Source organism: Dendrobates tinctorius, unplaced genomic scaffold, assembly GCF_039654945.1.
Source record: "Dendrobates tinctorius isolate UK_male_01 unplaced genomic scaffold, ASM3965494v1 ptg000151l, whole genome shotgun sequence".
Classification (NCBI taxonomy): domain Eukaryota; kingdom Metazoa; phylum Chordata; class Amphibia; order Anura; family Dendrobatidae; genus Dendrobates; species Dendrobates tinctorius.
Window position 1 is genome coordinate 28,654,865 of NW_027361818.1, and position 6,361 is coordinate 28,661,225.

At 42.5% G+C, this 6,361-nt stretch overlaps 1 pseudogene; it reads left to right on the top strand.

Annotated features, from left to right (window-relative positions):
* The first annotated feature begins 331 nt into the window (after positions 1-331).
* LOC141050154 (olfactory receptor 11L1-like) lies at positions 332-1,248 on the top strand (annotated as a pseudogene).
* Positions 1,249-6,361: the final 5,113 nt, after the last annotated feature.

Sequence of the window (6,361 nt, forward strand, 5' to 3'; positions counted from 1 at the left end):
GTGCCTTCTATTTCCATCACAATCTCTGGGGGCCAGCCCTGGTTGGAGAGGGTTAAACATCTGCACTGCCATCACATCTACTCCCTCAGGGATCATCTGCAGTACCAGCTATACTAGAGTCGAACACTTCAACTGGCGTCATGAATCACTACATAAACTTTATCCCTAATCAATACTCCACTTTTACATGACCGCCTGGGGCCATGGACTGGGTCACTGCCACTGTGACACATCCCTTTAAGATGACTGGCCGGTGCCGAGTATCCCACGGCCCCTGGGACGCGTCAGATGCATCTGTCAATGAGTCATGTAACGACTAGTTTTCCTTGCAATGGATAATAGAAACTACACCACAGTAAATGAAATATTTCTTCTTGGCTTCACAAATATGCAGAATTTGAAGATCCTTCTCTTCATTCTGCTCCTTGTGGTTTACTGTGTGACGATATGTGGCAATCTCTTGATCATCGCCCTGGTGTCCATGACCAGGACCCTCCACACTCCCATGTACGTGTTCCTCACACAACTGTCCATGTCTGACATTTTGCTCACCACAGATATAGTTCCTAACACTCTTGCCTGTGTACTTAATGATGGATTGATCTTGTCTTTTTCTGGTTGCATCTTCCAGTTTTATATCTTTGGATTCTCCGAGACCATTGAGTGCCTTGTACTCGCAGTAATGGCTTACGATAGGTATCTGGCTATCTGTAACCCTCTCCGCTATACCACAATCATGAATTTTGCCTTAATTTTAAAAATGATCCTGATTTTGTGGATTTTGGGGGCTTCACTTATCCTTGTAACTACTTTCTCCCTTTTAGGACTGGAATTCTGTGGACCAAATGTCATCGACCATTTCTTTTGTGATTTTGCCCCATTGATAAAACTTGTTCAGAAACATTGACAGTAGAGATGGAGGCTTTCTATTTGAGTGTTTTTGTCATAATGTTACCCTCTGTCATGACGGTAACGTCTTATGGATGCATAGTGAACACCATCCTCAGCCTCTCATCCGATCTGCAGAAGAGGAAAGTTTTCTCCACCTGTAGTTCTCATCTGACCGTCGTTTCCATTTTCTATGGGACATTGATCACTATTTATATGATTCCCACAAAAGGAGATTCTTTAACTATTAACAAGTTGGTCTCCCTCTTCTATACTGTGGTGACACCATTGCTGAATCCAATAATATACAGTCTAAGAAATAAAGACATCAAGGAGACAATGAGGAAACTGATTGGGTGACTTAGCATAGAAGCATTTCTATGGAGGAAATTTTTTTATGATCTTCTAAGAACCACAGACAATAAGTTATCATAACGAGGAACTCATACAACTTTCCTCCCCGTACTATAATAAAAATATCATCTCTGAGGGACCCATAATAACAGTAGGTTCTGAGGAACACCCAGGTCAATAAAACCTTGCTTGGGAAACAAGGTTGTATACTTTCATCATAATCATATCTAATGATAATAAGAATTAATAAAGTTAATTTGCATGAAATTAGATGTTAGAGTTTAGCTGTCATTTCAGAATAAATTGTTATAGGTGGAATAATTGAAATATTTCTTGAAATTATGTGACTTATATCCAGATTTTTTTCACCAGCTATCCTCACTGCAGACTCTATCATTAATTGTCAGTTGTCTCTGAGCCAGTTAATGGCATTTAGATGCTATGATGTCTCCCATAGACAGCACACACAGAGACATAAAGGATTCCTGTTCTCTAGATTCTATGTGGCACATATTTAAGATCAGCAGCAGTACAATATATTGAAGTACTGAGCAGTGTTGCTGAGAATTCAGCACAGTAATGAGATAAAATACTTGCTAAAAGTATATATATATATATATTATAGTATGTATCTGTTTCTGGGGTACCCAGAACATGTCAGTACACCAAAACATACGCTGGGGTTTCACCCTTGGGGCTGGCACCACATTTCTACACAGGTAATATCTTTTGTTTGTGAAAATTTGTTTCCTCATGATCTGTACACTTATGTCCTATGACAGTCTTATATTTGATGTTCTTATTCACTTTTGAATGCTATATGTCATTTATATTACACAGAAAAACACAGTATAACAAATGTATAAAATACTCTGCTGTAAAAAAGTAACAGTAAATAGCAAGTGCTAGTAAAAAGATGATAACAAGACAGGGTATTTGGTTCATTCGCTTTTTGCAAAAAACGTGCACTAAGTCGCTCTACCAAATGTCAGGGTATACTTATAACAGAGCAGTCCCGAACCGATGTATTTTTTTTGCAAAAAAACGTATCAACCAAATACCCTGTTTTATCATCTTTTTTACTAGCACTTGCTGTTTACTGTTACTTTTTTACAGCAGAGTATTTTTATATGTTTGTAATACTTTGTTTTTCTGTGTTTCAGTCTTTTTGTGGTGTGAACACTGTCCAACAGACTTGTTCACTGTGTGCATGGCCCATGTGTTTATTGTCATTTATATTACAGTAGATTACTTATGTGTTAAATTTAATGTACACAATATTGGCAGGTGTTAGGCATCGAGTTTCCCCCACTGCAAAGTGGGAATCTGAAGCCATGTCCTCTGCGGTCTCCCATTCCTCTCCAGTCATAGAGGAGGTTGCTCAGCAGAGACTTCGGGCACAGCACCTTGCCCATCCTAATGCTAGGCGTCTGGTTGCTTCTCCTGGCTCTGCTATTGTATCACGCATGAGTCAGCAGCAAGCAGACGCTCCTGGGACTAAGTTCTGCTTTTCCCCTACTGAGCATGCCCGTGGGACGACCTCTCATTGGAGGTCGGAGGTCACATGCGCAGGTCCTGTTCCTACTCGGATTGGTCCACTACGGGGAAGGTCCCGGAAGGACGCCACTATAAAAAAGCTGCATGGCCACTCGGCCATGCACGAGTATAGACTGTTATTATGTGTGAGTGACAATGAATGTATGAGACTGGTGAATGACTTATTATGACTCCCCTCCCTCTGATATTACGAATGTGGTTAGGGTTTAGAGGTTAGTGTCAGCACCAGTCAGTGGCTTGTGTATATACACCACAGTGCGGTCCACTCCTCAGCACATCAGCGTCCCATGGTGCCACCCACTGTAGGGCACTATCGTACTGCACCAGGTAGCACTACATGCCAGAGCAGCGCCTTATGCAGTTCCAGCGCTTTCCTCCTCTCTCTGGCTGGTTAGTGGCATCCACCGAAGCGGTCCTGTGTGCACTTGGCGCCATTACACTTTATGTCTTTTTGCTAGCATCGCAGCCATGGTGCAGAGCGCTGATTGTCTAGAGGGACCCTGTGAGTTTAACAGGCTCCGGCGTCTGTCCTTGCGGCTCTGTGAAGCAACAGAGCTCACTTGCATTCACACTGGGTGGAGTTAACTCACGTGTGAGCTAGCGTTCATTATCCATCTTGTTCTGCCATTGCTCAACAGCAGGTTCCATCTCTGCACGGTGGACCCCGGGCTGCAAGCGCACCTCTTATCTCTTTATTATTTGGTGCGCTCTGCAGGCCCTAACAGCAGGTCATGGATACATAACATATATGTGGGTTCACCGGATGATGTCCCATATTTGTTGCCTGTTCTAACTTCCTTTTATGGGAATGTGGTGCCACCTTGTGGTTTCCCACTATTTGATATATTTTAATCAGTGTGCAATTTTTTTTAAAACCTTTCCTGAGTTAAAGCCACTGGGTCTCGATATCATCAGTGCAGGACTGTTGAGTACCGAGTTTCTGACTCTCAGGCGTTCATTAGTCCGACACTGGCAAGAGATAAAAATGCTATAAGTATTCTGGAAATGCCCACAGTCTTAAGGCTTGCTGACTGGCTGTGCTGCAACATTTCAACAAGCTTCATTTGATTTCTGGATCCAAACGGGAAACCAGACATACCATAAGAAGACTGTATTCGGGGACCAGTACTGTACACTAAAAGTCTGGTATAAATAAACCCCAAACTTTCCAGTTCAGGTTTGCTTATCCCTAATGTTAATCAGAAGGAACCAACAGCACATTTCACAACACAAGGCAGTATCTGTCTTTTTAGTCTGCCTAAGTTTTATAAACAGTCTAAAAATTATCCCTTTTGTGGGGGCATTTGCATGCATTGCTGTTGTTTATAGTCAGATGCTGCAAAAGGATGTTTGGGAATATAAAGAGATTTGCACATTCCTAAAGTAGAAAGCAATAGCTTTTTTAAAAAGCCATCCGAAATTATCCATTTTAGAGGGAGACAAAACAGGTGTACTGTACTGCTTTGAATGTGAAGTAGTAATGGCCTCTTAATCAGAATTAAAAAAAAATCATCTCTGATATTTGTTCCACAGTTGTTTTGATATTCACACTGTTTGTAAGGCAATTACAAAGCTGTCCAAACATTATCTACTTTTTTTCTGGAGATTAAATAGTGGCACTTATTTGAATGTGAAGAGGCCCTAACTTGTCATCAAGCCTTTTTAAAAAAATTAGTCAACATTTCAGAGCTAGGTGCTGTAGGGACAAAACATGCGGGGGTGTTTCCCAGCATCAACAGTGCAGTCAAGAACTATGAAATACCATGAGCAGCCAAAGGTGAGACTGTGTAATGGCTGTGGCAGGGGCAGCACCTTAGAGCGTTAAGAAGGGACAGGCAAGGAAATGATTGACAATTTAGTGCCAGCCAGCACTGGCAGCCTTTCACAGCAGTTAGGTTTATCACACTTGTGGCAAATAACCTTGTCTACAAATCCACCACCAGCTATACTGAACAACCAATGTTGCATGACGCTGGAGTCATTACATAGCAGACTTGGCTGGTTCCTGTCACTGTTTTAAATTGATGACCCATAAATCCATGAAAACAGGGCTCATAGAATCCGCCTAGATATTGTCACGTATGTGTCAGAGGCTGCAGACCGTTGTGCTGCATCTGTCTGCAGAAGGTCTTGGTTGTTTGCTTTGCAGACCAGTGGCCACTTCCCCCGGTGCTACTGACCTGACCTAACCTCCATACTTCTTGTTAGAAGGTGCGGGTGTTATTTCCATTCCTCCCATGTGAAGGCTTGGAACTACATTAGTCATCTAACTTCCTTTCTGGTGCTGGGAGGACATCTGATGTTTCCTTCTGAGTCTTCTCAAAGATAAGTGTTCCCCCCTGTTCATCTATCCGTGTTGTCTGATGTGTAGTGGGGATTGACTAGCACTAATCCTGTTCTTTACTATGCAATGCTTACTGCTAGGGTCTGGCAGGACTTAGGTATCCTGCTCAGTGATAGGTGCAGAACCTATTTAGGGTCTCAGGGCAGACAGGGCGAAGTTAGTTCTGCCTAGGTTGTGTGATCAACACCTGCGTACCAAGGGTAGGGGTTTCATAATGAGTCAGTCACCAGAGACATTCATACATGCATACAACACTCACTCCACATTGTCTATACTAGTGCGCGGCCGTGCAGCTGTGCGATCCTTTTATAACTGCAGTCTTCCAGGACCTTGCAGATGGCCCAATCAGAGCTGCTTGAGGACCTCAGCATGTGACCTCTGACCACCAATGAGCGGTCATCTCACGGGCATGCTCAGACGGAGAAAAGCAGGACTTAGTCACAGGAGCGTCTGTTCGCTGCTGACTAATGCTGAATGCTACAGCCGAACCTGGGGCGGCGGCAGCAACCAAACCCATAGCATTAGCCTGAGCAAGATGCTGTGACCGACGTCTCTGCTGAGCAGGAACCTCTGCGGCTGCAGAAGAATGGAAGACTGCAGAGGACAAGGCTTGAGATTCCCCTGTGCAGTGGCGGGAACTCGACGCTTAACATCCTGTTTCCCAACTACCTGTTCCTAACAGGGTTAGGGGAGATAGGTATAAACGTATGACTGTCAGTAAACGCATACCGGGTCCATATAACCAAAACAAAATTCCACATGGTCAAGTGGAAGAAAACCTCTAGACCACAAACATAGAAAACCAAAAAAGAGAAGACTATGAAGGTCAAAGGGGGATCAAGGGTAGACGTAGTTATGGTAAGGAAGAAGGATATAAATATCTATCAAAAATTGTCAGTAATACCTCAAAAATAAATATCCTTCACCTATTAATAACCATAAGTATAGATGTATAATAACATTACTCCTTGATACAATAGAGGCTCCATATACGTTAAATAGCATAAAGAGATTTTTTTATTAATTTTTATTAGACAAAAAGTATGAATAGTGACAACATGGAAGCAAGCAGAACACGGGACAGTGAAAATATAAATAGGGTAATCATAAATAACCAAAGCAAGGAGGAAAACATATGTCCTATGTGTACAGCCGTGTGCCAACACACAGTAGATGAATGCACAAAATATTCACAAAAAAGTACAGGCTTAAATGGCT